This window comes from Ascaphus truei, chromosome 5 (genome assembly GCF_040206685.1).
Source record: "Ascaphus truei isolate aAscTru1 chromosome 5, aAscTru1.hap1, whole genome shotgun sequence".
Lineage (NCBI taxonomy): Eukaryota > Metazoa > Chordata > Amphibia > Anura > Ascaphidae > Ascaphus > Ascaphus truei.
Genome location: NC_134487.1, coordinates 54482140 through 54500076, shown reverse-complemented (window position 1 = coordinate 54500076; position 17937 = coordinate 54482140). Strand labels below are relative to the sequence as shown.

At 39.7% G+C, this 17937-nt stretch overlaps 1 protein-coding gene across 1 annotated transcript in view; it reads right to left on the bottom strand.

Moving 5' to 3' along the window:
- The window catches only part of LOC142494644 (uncharacterized), a 32451-nt gene that overhangs the window by 917 nt on the left and 13597 nt on the right, over positions 1–17937 (bottom strand). The window lies entirely within an intron of this gene.

Here is a 17937-nt window from a genome sequence, read left to right as displayed (position 1 = left end):
TGCACATGAAGGAAATGGCTCGACACACTATGGGACTCTAGACCTTTTTTGATATTGTAGATGTGTTCATAGAACCGTCGTTTGATAGGTCTGGTGGTCATACCCACATACTGCAGACCACAGGGACATTCAAGGAGGTAAATAATATTAGTGCTATTACATGTGATGTGCTGTTGGATAGTATACTTCTTCCGTGTTTTTGTTGAAGTAAAGCATAATTGTTTGGAGCTGAATTTACATGCTGTGCATGTATTACATGTGTAGTAACCCTTAATGGCATTTTTGTTTTTGATTTTATTTTGCTGACCATTGGATTTTAGTGGACAGCTTGGGGCCAACCTTTGGCCTATGTTGGCTGCCTTTGTTACAATTCTTGTCCAGCTAGTCATGGCTGATTGGAGGTTGGCAACCTCCTTCCTAATTGAAGCTCACCCACTCCCACATTTAAATGGTTATGGGCTCACTCCATAGCATCTTCCACTCAGGGGAACTTGCCTGCTTGCAGTTTGGCTGTGACATCTCTAATACAGAGTGCTTTTCCTGGTAATGTACAGGTTAATAAAAGCTTCAGTCAGACTTAGAACTTTGCAACTAATATTGACAGATTTACTATAAATCATTCTTCCTGTTATTACACAGGTTATTAAGAATTTATATTAGCGTTAGGGACCCCTGATATGTGGTCTTCCGTGCCGTTGGCTCAGGGGCTTACAACAATTTTGGCCAAAAATGTCAAACTAAAAGACCATTTACTTATTAGATATTTATACATATATATTTAGGCACTGTACCGTGTATGAGTCTCACTGGATGTGCTAAAACTGAGCTTTGTCTGTGTTTTATGTTCTGTGTCTGGTTTTAAATATATATTGCCATGCTCAGTAGCACTCCTCTGTGACACTCATATGCTTATATATATGTTGTGGTTATTTTGGGGGTTTAATAGGAGCTTGTTAGGTGTCCAGTATGTTTTACAATTCTTGTCCAGCTAGTCATGGCTGATTGGAGGTTGGCAACCTCCTTCCTAATTGAAGCTCACCCACTCCCACATTTAAATGTTTATGGGCTCACTTCATAGCATCTTCCACTCAGGGGAACTTGCCTGCTTGCAGTTTGGCTGTGACATCTCTAATACAGAGTGCTTTTCCTGGTAATGTACAGGTTAATAAAAGCTTCAGTCAGACTTAGAACTTTGCAACTAATATTGACAGATTTACTATAAATCATTCTTCCTGTTATTACACAGGTTATTAAGAATTTATATTAGTGTTAGGGACCCCTGATATGTGGTCTTCCGTGCCGTTGGCTCAGGGGCTTACAACAATTTTGGCCAAAAATGTCAAACTAAAAGACCATTTACTTATTAGATATTTATACATATATATATTTAGGCACTGTACCGTGTATGAGTCTCACTGGATGTGCTAAAACTGAGCTTTGTCTGTGTTTTATGTTCTGTGTCTGGTTTTAAATATATATTGCCATGCTCAGTAGCACTCCTCTGTGACACTCATATGCTTATATATATGTTGTGGTTATTTTGGGGGTTTAATAGGAGCTTGTTAGGTGTCCAGTATGTTTTACAATTCTTGTCCAGCTAGTCATGGCTGATTGGAGGTTGGCAACCTCCTTCCTAATTGAAGCTCACCCCCTCCCACATTTAAATGGTTATGGGCTCACTTCATAGCATCTTCCACTCAGGGGAACTTGCCTGCTTGCAGTTTGGCTGTGACATCTCTAATACAGAGTGTTTTTCCTGGTAATGTACAGGTTAATAAAAGCTTCAGTCAGACTTAGAACTTTGCAACTAATATTGACAGATTTACTATAAATCATTCTTCCTGTTATTACACAGGTTATTAAGAATTTATATTAGCGTTAGGGACCCCTGATATGTGGTCTGCCGTGCCGTTGGCTCAGGGGCTTACAACAATTTTGGCCAAAAATGTCAAACTAAAAGACCATTTACTTATTAGATATTTATACATATATATTTAGGCACTGTACCGTGTATGAGTCTCACTGGATGTGCTAAAACTGAGCTTTGTCTGTGTTTTATGTTCTGTGTCTGGTTTTAAATATATATTGCCATGCTCAGTAGCACTCCTCTGTGACACTCATATGCTTATATATATGTTGTGGTTATTTTGGGGGTTTAATAGGAGCTTGTTAGGTGTCCAGTATGAATCATCTTCTGAAAAGATTTTATCAATATCAATATTCCTGTTGGCCCTTAAGGCAAACAACTGTGACATAATGGTATATGGGGATTAAGCTGCTGTCCTGATAGGGAAGGGTACAGTAGAAAAAACAAATAGGTAGCACTATATCCCACAGTGAGCTGGCAGCCGGTGATATAACCCTGACCCCTAGTCAGGCTATAGAAGTGGAAAAGAAGTTATATCAGTGGCGCTCAACACTGTAATGATCAAAGCAATTCTAATAGATATTATAAAATATATATTATAAAATATACAACCAGAGCCAGTTAGGTATACCAGCCTCTATGGCTACACATATTAGACCTTTAGGATCTTTACCGTGCACATGAAGGAAATGGCTCGACACACTATGGGACTCTAGACCTTTTTTGATATTGTAGATGTGTTCATAGAACCGTCGTTTGATAGGTCTGGTGGTCATACCCACATACTGCAGACCACAGGGACATTCAAGGAGGTAAATAATATTAGTGCTATTACATGTGATGTGCTGTGGGATAGTATACTTCTTCCGTGTTTTTGTTGAAGTAAAGCATAATTGTTTGGAGCTGAATTTACATGCTGTGCATGTATTCCATGTGTAGTAACCCTTAATGGCATTTTTATTTAGTTACAGCTGACGTCACATCACTATATACTGTTATTGACCATGTTCTGGGTTGTGAGGCTATCGGCCATTTTTTGGATAATGATCCTTCTATGACACCATCACTTAAATCATTTCTTATTTCTGGCATTCAATTTATACTTTCACACAATTATTTTAATTTGAATAATTTATATTATTTACAGGTATGTGGCACCGCCATGGGTACCAGGTTTGCTCCTAGTTATGCTAATTTATTTATGGGCAGCTGGGAGAACGAATCCATCTGGTCCGGCTGCCCTTACAGAGCAGACCTGGTACTATGGCGGCGCTACATCGATGATATTATTTTTATTTGGGCAGGGTCACTACAGCAATTACACCTATTCCAAGAATACATGAACAACAATCCGTATAATTTAAAATTTTCGTTTGTTTCAAGTAATGTCTCTATAGAATTTTTGGATTTAGTTATATATATCTCTAACAACACTTTACATACCAAAACTCACTTTAAGAAGGTTCAAGCGAATAATTATCTACATGCCGATAGCCATCACAACCCTGCATGGATCGATAACATTCCCAAAGGACAATTCATCAGACTAAAACGAAATAGCTCCACTTTAGACGCATTCCAAAATCAGGCACAGGATCTTAGGAACAGATTCATTGACAGGAAATATTCACCTAATCACCTTGACAATATTATATCAGAGGTTGAGGTTTTGGAAAGATCAACACTTTTAGAGTATAAACCTAAACCATCCAATACACAAATGCAAATACCATTCATTACTCAATTCAATCAGATGGCACCTGGGATAAAGAAAACCATTCGGAAATATTGGCCAATCTTGAGAAAAGATACAGATTTGGCACAAATACTGCCTTCAAAACCAAAAATCATATTCACAAAGGCAGCCAACATAGGCCAAAGGTTGGCCCCAAGCTGTCCACTTAAATCCAATGGTCAGCAAAATAAAATCAAAAACAAAAATGCCATTAAGGGTTACTACACATGGAATACATGCACAGCATGTAAATTCAGCTCCAAACAATTATGCTTTACTTCAACAAAAACACGGAAGAAGTATACTATCCAACAGCACATCACATGTAATAGCACTAATATTATTTACCTCCTTGAATGTCCCTGTGGTCTGCAGTATGTGGGTATGACCACCAGACCTATCAAACGACGGTTCTATGAACACATCTACAATATCAAAAAAGGTCTAGAGTCCCATAGTGTGTCGAGCCATTTCCTTCATGTGCACGGTAAAGATCCTAAAGGTCTAATATGTGTAGCCATAGAGGATGGTATACCTAACTGGCTCTGGTTGTATATTTTATAATATATATTTTATAATATCTATTAGAATTGCTTTGATCATTACAGTGTTGAGCGCCACTGATATAACTTCTTTTCCACTTCTATAGCCTGACTAGGGGTCAGGGTTATATCACCGGCTGCCAGCTCACTGTGGGATATAGCGCTACCTATTTGTTTTTTCTCAAGAATAAGAAAAGACCACAAGTTAATAGTTTACTACTCAACAGCCACATAGGGGCTACCATGTTTAATCTCTTATTTTAAAATAATAATAATACTAGCATGTTCTTGTATAGCGCTGCTAGTTTTACAGAGACATTTTGCAGGCACAGGTCCCTGCCCTGTGGAGCTTGCAATCTATTTTTTGGTGCCTGAGGCACCAGGAGAGAAAGTGACTTGCCCAATGTCACAAGGAGCTGACACTGGGAACCAAGCAATCGCCCTGGCTTCAAACTCAGTGCCAGTTAGTGTCTTTACTCACTGAGCCGCGCCTTCTCCCAAATAAAGACCACTCATCTGGAACTGTTTGTCTCTTGGCATGTATATCCCCTCTAAAAAAGATGAATAGAACTAAAGGCAGAACTTATATCTACTTATAACATTGATTCACTACTCTGAATGCGTAGACCAGATAGGGACCAGATCCAGCCATGTATCACTGTCATTGACTCGCTCAAACTAGGGGAGCAGAATAGGGAGATGTTTCACCTAACCAATAAAAGCTCCCTGTTGACCCCCTTATGCATGTTTCCCACATTTTGTCCAGGCCGCAACAAACTACTCTTTAGGGAATGGTGACCCAATAAAGTGAGCAGGTTAAGGGAAGTTGCAGAATCAATACCTAAACCATTCAAGTCCCTAGTGGTGGATTTTCATCTGGACAAATGGGAAATATTCAGCTAACTACAATTAAGGGACTTTCTAGAAAGATGAAACCCAGACCACTCCCTCACAACCTTTAAGCAAATCTGAATAAGGACACTTCTGACCAAACTAAGATTACTTACATAAGATTACTTGAATTGGAGGACTGAGAAGACAACCCCTTCTCTCTTCTGTATTCCCCCTACACCTGCCATCCCCTTTGCTGTAATTGTATTGAAAATTCAATAAAAACTGTATGGAGAAAAAGAACACTTTTGGCCATAGTTTTAAATGTCACAGGAATGCTATATCATTAGACTATAATCTAAACAGACACTTGTTTTTAAAATTATCATTAACCACAGGGCAAAAACTGTCATTTTATTATCCAATTTTAGCATGGGAATAATATTTTTTTATACATGTTTATGTGCTCTTATTTTGTACTAGCCTTGTAAAGAATGCAGACCAATTTTAGACAGTGAAAAATAATACTGTGCATGAGCTTATGAAGTAAAAATGTCTGCCTGCTTTATATCTGCTGTTTAATATCTAGGCTGTCTAAACAGCATTTTCCTTGTAGGGAGTTGCAGAATTCCTGCCACAGCTATTTAACTATCATTTTAGCAGGCAGCAGGTCTGATGGTTTGAGAGTGTTATTCCACAGCGTCAGCTTGTCTCATTACCTTATGAAGAATTTATACAATTCCAGCTTTTCCATTCATGGCAAATTTCCAACAATGCTGTACTATAAACCTGTCATTAAGGAAAGGGGGAAAAAAATGCTGCTTTCAGTTGTTCCAGGAGCCTCAAGGCTGATGGACTGTGACAGCCAGGCCAGTACACTTAAGGTTTGCACAGTTGAACCTCAGATTGTTAACTCAATCCTATTAAATAATTTTCCCTTGAACACTAAAAATCCTAAATTATTTGTGAATTAAGGAAAATATATAAGCAAGTATTGTTCTGAGGTGTAAACAAGGATAAAGGGCAGCAAATTAAGTGCCTTTTCTTGACAAGTACTGTATTTTCTCAAGCCAACGCTGTTACTGTATATATGTATATAAATAAAGGTATACATTACCAAAACCATGTTTTAGAATAAATGAAGAAGCAGCACATCACAGGAAAGTGGAAAAAAAGGTTTACAGAGGCAGCGGCCGTTATTTTAAGGCATCAAGGCGCTGTTTTCGTGTGCGCTGCTTTACTGCATGCGCATGAATGCAGCCAATCGCCCCATACACGCGTGTTTATCGCGGTTACTTTGTTTGAATTTGATAGATTGTGTGCAATTATATGCAATGAAATGAATGAATTGTAATGTGTACTACTGTGCTACTGTGTCAATTTCAGGTGTTTAAAAGCCAGAACACTTTTATGCACTCGCCTGCACTTGCGTATTAAGGCGGTACGGTTGGAAGTAATCCCGCGCCATCACATGGGTATTCCGAGGTACTGTATAAACAGTGTGATCTCGTAAAATTATGGCTGCTGCATCTGTATATAGCAAAAATCAAGATAGAAAAAAACAACATTTTGATCCCTTACATCAGGATCTTCAACGCCGTATGAAAGTCCTGATGTAACAGACTGAAACATTGTTTTTTTATTTTTGCTATATAAGCCTTTGTTTTTTCTGCCAGGTGCTTCTTCTTCATTTACTCTAAATCTTAGTTTGTGCAATGTACAGTACACCTTAAGATTATTATGATGAAGCGTGGACCTGCCATTTCATGCCAATGTAGTATACTAGTGTGCCCACTCAATGTGTGTGTGTGTGTATATATATATTATTATATTATTATTATTTAAATCACTCCCATTGTCCATACCCTCAGTCCATTTCTCACCTTTTTACTGCGATATATTAATTAATTTATTGTTATTATTAGTTTAGTGTAAAGAGTGTGTGCTTACGTTGTGCTTACGTTCTCTCTCTCTCTCTCTCTCTCTCTGTTCTCTGTTCTCTGTTCTCTGTTCTCTGTTCTCTGTTCTCTGCCCAACAGTCTCTGTACTTAGGATGGTCCCTGGACCTTCATCACTATGGGTCAAGGGCCCCTGCAGCAGCCCATGCTCTTCCCTAGCCCTCTAGAAGGACAGGGGGAAAAGGTAATCACTCACTCTCCCCCTTAGGAAATAGGACCAGGGCCTGCCAGTGCACAGCAGCCTGCGTGATACCTTGTCTCTCTCAACGGTAGAGACACTAATGAATTTGGGGATGTACCTCCCTTAAGTACAGTAGGGGGAAGGTACTAGGTCTGAACCCAGGATTGGGCGGAACACAGACCTAGTCACACCTCCTCCCCTGTCACTCAAGGGACTGCCTGTGTTAGTACTGGCACTGTCTGCTCTTACCAGGACTTGTATGCCAATGAGGGCAGAATGGTAGCCAGAAACCAGCCATGGCTACATATATATATATATATATATATATATATATATATATATATATATATATATATATATATTTTTTTTTTTTTTTTAAATATATATATATACAGAGCTTGACAAATTACACAAAAAGCTATTCGTCCAACCATAAAAGCTACTCGCCCCCCTGGCCCCGCTCCCAATTTGAAAAAAAGGAACAATTTTCCTCCTTCATGAGCCACTACAAAAGAGAACACTCTTCCCATGGGTGCTATGGCCCGTGTTTATGAATACTGTGCTGTATGAATGCACACACATCTGCCTCTTACACACACAAATGTACAATGTAATTCTATCCCTTGATACCAATAGGGACCACATAATACCCACACACATGCACAGAAATGCAACACCCTCTTACATTTCAACACCTACCCACACCATTGTTATACACTCCCCTTCTAAATACTCCTTTTGTAAAGCACTGTATACACTGTGGGTGCTTTATAAATTAAGGTTTACACACATACACCCACACATACACCCACACATACACCCACCGACATACAAATATACACGCACACACACACATGCTTGCTCTAACATCACAAACATTCAGGTACCAATTAACACCTTAAGTCATAAATTGCATACTGCACAGGTGGAGGGTTAGGTTTCACCCACAGAGATAACATTCCTACAGATGCAGCGGCCGTTATTCTAACACTTCACGTGTTGTATACCTCGGAATACCCACGTCATGGCGCGTGATTTATTCCAACCGTACTCCCTTTAGACGCGAGTGCAGGCGAGTGCTGAAAATGGCATTTTAGTGTTCTGGTTTTTAAACACCTGAAATTGACACAGTAGCACAGTACTGTACACATTACAATTCCTTTAATTCATTTCACACAAAGAAACAGAATCCATGAATTTCCAACAAAGCAACCGCGATAAACACAGGTGCCTGGGGCGATTGGCCGCGTTAATGCCACATGGAGTACAGCAGAGCACATGAAAATGGCTCCGTGATTTGTTTGAATAACGGCCGCTGCATCTGTAGTTGTCCTGTTTGAAAGTACATTTCTTGGCTTAATTAATTGTAACATCGTCCGAAGAAGACATCACTGTATCTTGAAAGTTTGCACAAGTAAAAGCATTTAGTTAGCCACAGAATGGTATCTGTCATGATAGAGGGGGTTTGGCCCGGGATTAAAGGGGTTACACCCCATTTGGCCACCCCCTACTCTCACTTGGGAAGCAAGGGGTTAACTGGACTGAGGTCCAGTAATGTGTTTTTACTTTGCTTCAGCATCCTAATGTATATTCCCCTGTAAAAATGTATTGTTCCTGTTCCAGTTTTTGCCCCAACACATATACTGGGATTGATGCGGGAGGCTTAAGGGGTTAATGAGCTGCAGTTTAGGAAAATACAAATATGTGTGGTGTCTTTTCAGAAATATCTGGGCTTCAACAGGCTTGATTGAAGTTGGGTGTGAAAAGTACAGAGGGGGTTTAGTGTACAGTATGTTAATACCTAAGTTGCAGGCCAAGGGTATATTGCTGTTAGAGACAGCTAGGACCCAGTCTGGAGCATTGGGTGTGAAATATAGCCCCTGTGACAAACGTTCCCTAGACAGGGGGCCCAGCTTCAAAGCCTTTCTTGACAAGGTGTTTTATGGGGGCCAGGGGTGCGGTTACAGAAGGCGATATCAGAATGAGTGACCTTATTAAATATAAGAATACCATGAGATGTCCTCGGCTGAACATGCTAAAATTACATATGTGTAACCGGGGGACCGAGTCGCAAATAACGATTACAGACACATGATGTCTAGCAGGTCCTAAGAGACAGATATTAATATCTCTCTAAATTTTAGTATTGCACGGCAATATTTAGTATCATTGGGAGCGTCATGCGTGCCGGAATGTATTAATATGTCTCGCATGCCATTAATTATTACTGAACTGAAGTTATGAAGTTATTTAGATAGGAAAAGCAGTTTTTAAATGTCCTTGGGTGGGAGGAGTTTTACTTTGGGGTAAACTGTCAACCTCACCACTAATTTATGAGAGGGGCTGGGTTTAGGTTGTGTTCAATGGGAAATAATTGTATAAGAACCAGTCTCAGCCTATGGCTATTGTCTTTCGTGTCTTTGTGTCATTCTGAGATTGCTGTATGAACTGCTAATCAGTATTCTTGATTATTTCATAATTCCAACTTTAAGTAAGTGCATATTTTGTCTGTTATTTGTATAATCTCGTGTGTTCACCTTTTTCAAGGAATAAATTATATTTTATCATATCTAAGCCTCGTTCAGTTCAACCCAGGTATATTTTGGTGTGTATTATTAATAGCCTGTCACAAAGTTACCGTCACAGTATCGACTATTTTATTTTTATTTTATATATATATGTAGCGCTGTGTGGTTTTGGGCTATATTTCTATCCTCCTCCTGGCAGTAATTCCTGTGTAAGGGCAGGATAGCCAGGAGTAATCATGGGTTTTCCCTACTTTAGACATTGCACTGAGGCAGTGAAGGTAGGTCATCTGACTCTGTGTACAATCAAGAGACAGAGGGGCAGTGCCTGCTGAATCTACTTAGGGCATTGTCACTTCCTATTTAGTGTTGTCACTGTGAGTTAGTTAGTGAGAGGAGAAGGAGTAGAGTTGTTAGACCTTTAGGGCAATAGGTGGACCAAGTACCTATAACCCTGCATAGGGGGTAGGGGAAGAGCTAGACCCACTCTGGGTGGCCCTAGGCCCAATAGTGGCATCAGGGGACATCCTACAGGAGGACAGCTGGCTGAGAGCAACTGCTGGTACTTGTATACTGTAGTGTGTTGCTGGGACTTGAATAAAGTGTCCTGATCTAAAGACACAGTTGTGTGAGACTAGAATCTCTCATCAATGGGAGGGGCGTTCTGCTGTAGGGATTCCACCCCATATCCCTGGGGCCTGCAGGAGATGGAGGCGCTGCACCATTGAGAAAACGAAGGCACAACCCCAGAAACCTGTACCTGTTGTCCCCAATGTCACCGCGGGAGACTCAGGCCCTCTTGTTGGTTTAACACTACTTAGTACTGTAAGTATGGTTCAAAGTGAGTTTCCAAGGTCACAAGCCTACAGTGCAACTTTTGTAGAATTTTTCTTTTCTCGTGTACCCTGCACAAGAATATATATATTATATATATAGAGAGGTATCTGTACCGTGTTAGCCTGGCTTAATAATCAAAAGCGAATAGACGATACCGTTCTGTGGCTAACGGAATGCTTTTATTTGTGCGAGCTTTTGAGATACACTGATCTCTTCTTTTGGCGGTGTCACAATGGATAAAGCAAGAAAGTTTATATATATATATATATATATATATATATATATATATATATATATATATATATTATATATATATATAAATATGTGTGGGGATTTTGTAAATATATGTGTGGGGATTTTGTTACATCTCATGAAGTCCATGTTCATATTATCTATCTATCTATCTATCTATCTATCTATCTATCTATCTATCTATCTATCTATCTATCTATCTATCTATCTATCTATCTATCGATAGTATAATATGAATATGGACTTCGTGAGATGTAACATAATCCCCACACTAATAACTGTTTATTAAATTTCCTCTTACCTCTCACATTCAGATAGACAAGTAAAACACAATGCTCCCAAAAAGAGCTTGTCAACAAGCATCAGTATTATCAAGGTTAATAAACCACGATAACCTGCAGGGGGCTCTCATAGTCCATTAAAAAATGAAGATCTTAATACTGAATTTCTTAACCTAGTTTCACAGGGCACAGCTGGAGGTTGTATAAGGTCACTAAATTCCCTCTAAAAAATAAACAATGCAGCTTCCTGTACTATATTTATCATTTATTGGCCCATATGCACTAAAGAGTGTAAAGCTTTAGCATGTCCTAACTCCCATGTCATTTGAAAGGGAGGTACTGTAGGGCGTGCTAAATTGTAGCACCCTTTTGTGCATATGGCCCATTGCCTTTCTTAAATTGCTCCTAGTATTTTGATGTTTAAAATGCGTTAGAAAATAAAGATACAGATGGCATTTTTATTTTGATGGAATATAGTAAATTACTGTATTTCCCGTTTTACAGAATATACCAGCCACAATTTAGCACAATTTTTATTTGAATATTTTTTTTTAACATAAATTATCCTAAATGTTCAAAAATTGATTTCTACATTTCCTAAATGGTGTTTGCTGCTCATTTCTCTCAAAGTATGGCAAATCTTAAAAAGTATAGTGTTACAGTATCTGACTAAACAGTCAATTTAAACAATCTCTGGTACAACTGATGAAAAATAATATGTTGAACTAAATACTTCTATTTCCAGTTCATTCAAATGAGTTTCTTCTATACATATTTTATAGCAACCAATCCATTTGACATATTTAAATGGATGGTTTCCATGGTTTCCTTTATTCAAATTATGAGCCGATTCAGGGGGAAGTGAGGGGGAAGGGAACTCTGTTTATACTTGAAAACAATGTATATGTGTGTCGGTCAATCACAGCTGTGCTTTTCTTCACTTACTACGAGAGAAGAAATGGAGATGTGCACACAGCGAGACCTGCATGTTACAACATACTCATTCATTGCATTGTATGGTTTATCTCATAGCACAAAACAATTGAAATAATATCTACTGTAACATACCAAATAGGAGTACTCAGCATTAATTCCATTTTCTAACAGTCTTGTTCTCTAACAACAACAAAATACACACACACACACACGTATTTAATTATTTTTTCAATTGTATTCAATGTGTGAAGTCCAGATTTTTACCTTGCTTGAAAAACGTGTTCTCAAATATATGCAAACTGGGCGAAAACTGTTATTTAGGGATCTGTTTCTTTTGTTCTTTGCAAATTTGTGTGATATGCAATTTTAATTTGTAAATAAGGAGGTAGAATAGATTAGCTTTGCAAATAAGAGCAAAAGACTTAGTAGTGATACACATCTGAACTTCCTAATGTTTTTAACAAAAATATATAAAAATAATTTGCATGCATTTTTTGTGTGGCATATTGGTCTGTCTGTGATATACAGTATGACATAATGTTGTTGTTTTCTCATAAGGCGAGAGGGAGATTAATTTAATTTAGAGTCTCTCTCTCTCTTTGTTAAGAAAAATATATAACTTTTTGTAGTCTGGGTGAATATTTGCAAATATTAACGATTTTAATGAATGTCTAATATTTGCCAGTTTCACAAACTCGGACAAATGTTTTGCACATCTTTAATAGTAAATACATAGACTGAGCCATCCTGTGCTACACATGTGTAACACATGTACCCCCACCCTCTGGAAGATACTGGTTTAGTTACAAGGTGTTGTGTTGCGGCGTACCTGTGAGGGTCCAGGAGTGCTGAGCTGTCTGCGATGGGATGGAGACCAGGACAGGCTTTTGATGATCTGATGTTCTATCACTCAGGATGGTTAGCGCCTCCAGCTATAGTGGGGTCCAGGATGCCCAGAGATCAGTCCCCCCCAAAGCATCATTCTTTCCCTTCTGCCCAGGGACTGACACTCAGGCAGGATTATAATAAAAGCAAAGGGGTTTTATTGCCAGTCACAGCAGTTGGTATTCATACAGTGGATGCAGGGGTCTCAGAGGATCCCAGGCCTCTGGATGGTGCTTGCTCTCGCATTGTGGAGTCCTAGATCTTCCATTACCCTGGCCTCTCACTCCCAGCCGGGAGGAGATAGCCCACACTTCCACTCCTTAGGAAGGGTGCAAGCAGACTCACTACAATTTGTCACTTCCTCTCTGAACAACCCGAAGGGGAGAGCTCAAGGTCTGTATCCTGATAGGCTGTAACATACCATGAGTCACCACCACTTCTGTCACTCAGAGAGTAGCATGAGGGGGGTCAAATGCCCACAGGATGTCCTGCCATAGCTTGTAGCTACAAAGGACTTACGTGACAGGGGGTAGAGAGGCAATCGGGACCAGCCCTGTTACACATGTATTCCTTTACATTTATATTTTCATTTATCAGATACAAATTAGACCAGGGAAAGGAATAAATAAAGACACAACTACTGTAAATTTCAGGAATTAGAAAGAGATTAACCTCCAAAGTCACAAGTCCTTGTGGACAATATAAATAAAGTTAAATGACTGAAGGAAAGCTATAAGTGAAAGAACAGAGATTAGTGTAATATAGAAATTATTATTTATCTAACATACAGTAAACGTAATGTAAAGCTCATTGTACTTGGAAAAGCCTACAGTAGTTCACTAAAGGAAACTGAGGAGGGTAAATACGATCAATGTAACTGTGATTACATTTTCCTCTAACTTAATATCTCTGAGTCGGAGTGCATTTCAATGTAGATAGTAATTCTGGATGTACTGTACGTCAATAACCCATCACAAAGATTATGGTCCATATTTACTAAGCAGTGATAAGCCATAAAATAATTTTTGTAGTAAAAAGACACCATTGGATGGATGTGCAGGATGCCCCTGAGCCCCACTCTGTCTCTGTCTCATCTGGCCAAAAACCTATATATTGAAGGTTACCAATGCCTTTATTTCATGTAAAATGTGGTATTTTAAACAATATTTCTCTGTTTCTTTGTTGCTTTGGCTTGCTAGGCTTGTAATACACTTTCCAAGCCTGCATCCCAAGGAATTCATGTTTAGCTGTTCCCATTAGGGGTTGAGGACAAAGGGGAGAGGAGGATGGGTGGTCCTCCTATCTGGGAGATGTTGATCCGATATGCGGATCCATTGTCTGCCACAGACAGTGAGGCGCGTATCTCAGTGAGAGATAGCAAGACAGCACTTAGAACAGTGGCTGCGAATGAGTCCCATAGGTGCTGTTCTCATTGGTCAGTTTGTAATTCTTGCTCACATTGGCTCAGCCTCTCCGTCACACCCCCAGAACAGATTGGGCAACACAGATGAGCACGCTGTGATTTGTCCAACTCACAGCATCCTCACTGTGATTGGTCGCTTCCCCTTTCCCCCTGCTATCTTATGGAGACCAGGAAACTATGAAAGGGAGAGCTTATCTGGGCTCCACAATTCATTCCAAGTTTAGCATGCATGCGGACTAAGTGCTGTGCTCCGAGGCTGTGCCAGACACACCTGAAAATGAGGCTGCACACTGTCCTAAACCAGGAGATTTAAACCTGCTTTCCTGAAACTTGCATCCAGCGCTGCCTGGAGACTCTGGACCCCACAGAAGTGTAAGCTGCTCTTCTGGGTAAGCCATTGTGACACTTAGGATTCCCCATCTATTCCCTATTTGGGGTGAGTATTGCTCTGAACAGTGATTTGTGTTGTGTTTGCTGGCCGGAATAAATACTCTTTATTTGATCTGTCTGTCCTGTTTGGGACTTGATTTTTGGGAATCGTTTTGGTCTTCTGTGACAAGACTCATTCATGTTATTTGGGTAGTGTGGTATATCCCTGCTTAATAAATATGGCATTTTATGTGCAGAACTGTTTTTGTTACTGATCACTGTTACACTGATGAGACCCAAAAGGTCGAAACAGATGCCTGTGAGTAGATTTAGTCCAACCCAGGGGTGATACGGTGCTCAGTCACAATATGAACTCAGGAAAGTCCTTCCAAGTCTAGAAACAAGTAGTGTTAGAATGCCTTCAATAAATGCAATAATAATATGCCAGGTAGAATTATACGCATAGTGGTACCCACCACAGCATGTGGCACAATATTAAACTCCCATCGGCATATACAGTATGTAGGAGTAATGTATGAGGGAAGGTATCAATCATAAAGTCTAATGCCTGTTACCTTTTTTGAACCCGTCTAAGAATATCACAAATCCTTAAGGCGTGCAAATCCGTTGAAAAATTGTATCCAGTAACATCTGTATAAAATGTAGCACAGCTGCAGCAGGACAAAAAACAAAGGATCATCCAAGGTAACTCCCATAAAAAATAGAATTTATTAAGCTCACATGGACAGCTTACAGGTAAAAAAACACCACCTACGTATTTTGCGCCCCTGCACTTTATCAGGACTTAAAGAACAGAATGACATATATATTATATTATATTGCCTTAAAATATGGCCAAAATAGTATTCTTCATGTACCTTGGCATAACAGTTTCTCCTATTCTGCAATCCTCCTAAGATATAAATGTCACAAACAAAAATATACTGTGCGCAACTACTTAACCTCTAAAGAAATAAGTGATAAGGTGTAATAACCATAACCCTTCTAATTAGTAGCCCAACTAATGAAGCCACAAAAAACCACAGTGTAAGTGATATGTACAAAATAATTTACATAACCGTGTAGTAAATGATGAAGGTGTTTGCTGCTATAAAAACAGGGGGTGGCTCAGCACCCCCCAATAAACTGGAGAAATGGAAACAAAAAAACAGCGCACAACGCAAATAGTGAAGTATGCAAAGACAAGTGTATATTAAAATAGGGAAAAATATTCTGCGTACATCAAGTAAAAAGTAATGAGCATTGAGTGTATAAAACACACAGGTTACCACTCGGCGACTGCTGGTGTGGGAGTCAGATGCTTGCTTCTCTCAGCGGGCGCATTGAACAGCAGCTGCGATGCAGGCCTTTCCTAGGAACTCCTCTTCAAACGGTCAGCGTCTTCATAGGGGATTTCCCTTCTGATCAGCTGGGCTCCGCACTCGATAATAACACTCAGAGGGTCCCCAGATAAGTCAGCAAGGACTGGAGCAGTTAGTACAGCTCCCCGGTTGTAACAGCCACACACGGAGGTGAATCTGATGGCTGCGAGTGAACCTCCAGCGTGCCACGCTGCCGCTCCGTTACGGGACGCTGCGTGATGACGTCACCGTGTCAGTAACAGGAAATCGAACCGCAAGAGTGTCCCACAGTCTCTCGGGTGCCCAAAAATGCACACAGAGATGGAAATGGCAATAGCAATGCCAATACAAATAGCCAATACAAATAGCAATAAACGCATAGACCATAAATCATCCAACGCGTTTCGTAGTGATAACTACTTCTTCAGGGATAATATTATTAACATTTCCCAGAGGTCTTATATACCTCTCAAACAAACCCCATTGGTCAGCCAATGAGTAATTGGCCAATCAGTCATCTGGGTTGTGCAATAGTCAAAGTGACTAGGGAAATGTGGACACGTATTAAAACAACAACTTTATTAACAATGCAGATAAAATACATCCTAACAAAAAAATCTAGAGTTAAAAATATATAATATAAAATGTAAGTATTCTGTAATAAAAGAAACACAGTATTAGTATAATAAAATTGACACAACATCATACGTAAAATCTTGAAAGATAACAAGAGCCTTATTATTAGACAGGCAGATAAAGGTGGGGGCGTAGTAGCACAAAATAGATGTGATTACGAGAAAGAAGCATTAAGGCTCCTAAATGATACATCTTTCTATGCCAAATTGCCTAAGGATCCCACAGTTGAATATTTAAAAGAACTTAAGGCATTGTTAGACAATGCAGCTTCTTTATCTGTTATCACCACAACAGAGTTTGCGTTTTTATTTACTGAATTTCCTAGGATCCCCATATTCTACCATCTGCCTAAGATGCATAAGGCCCTGGTTGATCTGCCTGGGCGCCCAATAGTGTCGGGCATACAATCTATGACAGCTAACCTCAATCAATATGTGGATTTCTTTCTCCAGCCATACGTCAGCAAATTAACCTCTTACTTGAAAGATTCGACTGCAGTTTTAAATTTATTTAATGGGTTTAAATGGAAAAGTTCCTATTTATGGATTACATGTGATATTAAAGCCCTTTACACACATATACCCCATCAGAAGGGGTTAGATGCTGTGAACTCCTTTTTGGAATCGGATCTCCAGCTGCACCCACTGAATAGGGAATTTATCCTTAAGTCAATTAGTTTCATATTGAAACATAATTATTTTCTGTTTTTATCCACTTTCTATCTGCAGGTTTGCGGAACTGCTATGGGGACTAGATTTGCCCCCAGTTTCGCAAACCTGTATGTGGTTGAGTGGGAGTCACATTTCATTACGCCTGATAAACCCTTTCACGGGAATGTCGTAGTATGGAGACGCTATATAGACGACATCCTGTGTGTGGGGGATGGTGATCATGAGTCAGCTAATGCATTTATAGCCCATCTTAATGTAAATGATTACAATCTTGCGTTCACACACAAGGTTGATGCTGCTCAGATAGACTTTTTAGATCTGAGACTAAAAGCACGAGTGGATGGCACCGTAGAGACCGAGACCTTTTTTAAGGAGGTTGATACCAACAATTTGCTGATGGCGAATAGTAATCATAAAAATGCATGGAAAAATAACATACCAGGAGGGCAATTTGTTAGACTCAGATGTAACTCCTCAGGGGATCAGCACACTTGCTTGACAGGCCATGTAGGGGAAAAAACACAAACAGTGACAGTGACGGAGGCCCGCTCGTGGGGCACACAGCTCTACTCCATGTGAGGCCGCTCTCCTCACTTCCTCCTTCGGTTCCACAGGCTGGCTCTGCGCTCCCGCGCGCGAGTGTGCCC